Source organism: Notothenia coriiceps, unplaced genomic scaffold (assembly GCF_000735185.1).
Source record: "Notothenia coriiceps isolate Sejong01 unplaced genomic scaffold, NC01 NC01_scaffold00022862, whole genome shotgun sequence".
Lineage (NCBI taxonomy): Eukaryota > Metazoa > Chordata > Actinopteri > Perciformes > Nototheniidae > Notothenia > Notothenia coriiceps.
This window is the reverse complement of record NW_011355563.1, coordinates 488,741-490,119: the sequence shown is the minus strand read 5'-3', so window position 1 is coordinate 490,119 and position 1,379 is coordinate 488,741.

The following is a 1,379-nucleotide window of genomic DNA, read 5'->3' as shown; positions in this document are numbered from 1 at the left end:
TTCTTATATTGCAAGCATTTAAATTCAACACACACAATACAGATAACACTTCAAGACTTAACCTTGTTTGTGCGTTTTAAGGCTGGACCAGCGCATCAGTGTTGTGGAAGATCCACCAGGCATCCAATTGGATCTGATGGGATCGCCTAAACATACTGTATGAGCTCTGACCAGCCCTAAATGAGAACAATTTTCAGCAATTAATAACCAGTTCAGCAAAAATAAAAAAATTGTAGTCAAATGTAGCTATATTTTGTACAAGCTGCCTTGTGATGGACTTGCCCAATCTAGCACCTGATGTTAGAATTCATTTTTAAACCTTTCTGGATGTGTTGTAGGGACCTGAAGCAGAAGAAAGAGTTTTTCATAAATTTTTTACGTAATTCTTAGGGAAATGTAGATATGCAACGTTGGCTTAGGTGGGAGCAGAATTTCCTGTATTCTAACTCACATTGATCTGAATATAACTGCTACAGGTTGATATGCAGGATGATATAGGAGGGAAAAAATTTTCCGAGTCTTCTATTTCTTATTCCTACTATTTAGGGTTAAAAAAACATTTCTGCCACTTCTTTAATTCAATTTCTCAATCCACTTGTAGAGGACGCAGGACCATTTTAGTTGAAAAGACAGCCAAAATTAACAGACATGTAAACGTATTATGTTTATAGAGTGAATTAATACTACATTCACCTTATTTAAAACAATAAGTAAATGATCTGAACATTGCCCTGTTATTTGGTCACTAAAAAAACTAGCTTGGTTTTTGATGAATCTTCCAATCGTCAAAGAATTTAGTCCAATTACCTGGGAAAAGTACCCTCATTGGAACTCCAGTCCGGCTACGGGCTTAGGGTCACTTTCGAACAGTTTTATGGAATGTGGTCCTCCCAGTTCAGACCATGCACAGAAACAAACCGTTTCGCATTCTGAGGCAAATCCTCCTCATTTTATCCATGGGCCCACTAAAACCAAAAGAACATTACGTGGGCTACTCTTTGGCCCACAGGGGGCCCATGTTTTTCAGCTCAATCCCATATCCTGTCTCTCTGTACTGTGGCGCATCATGGAGCCTCCTGCCTATTCCCACCTTCTTCTTGACCCTCTTCTATCCCAGTGATGAAAAATGCCGCTCATCTCTCATCATCTGAGAGCTCCAAATCGAATCTTCCCCTTAACGATCTGGGTAACAGAACAAGGTCTGATTCAGTTCGTTCCTGCAACTAAATTGAAGTCACTAAGCATGAAACATGGTCCTGACGTCCACTTAGAAATGGACATTTAAAAAAGAGCTTATTTCCAAACTTGAATTAATTTAATTGCTTCAGAAGTATATAATTCCTCACGATTTAAAGGAACATATGATTTTCATGTTAAAA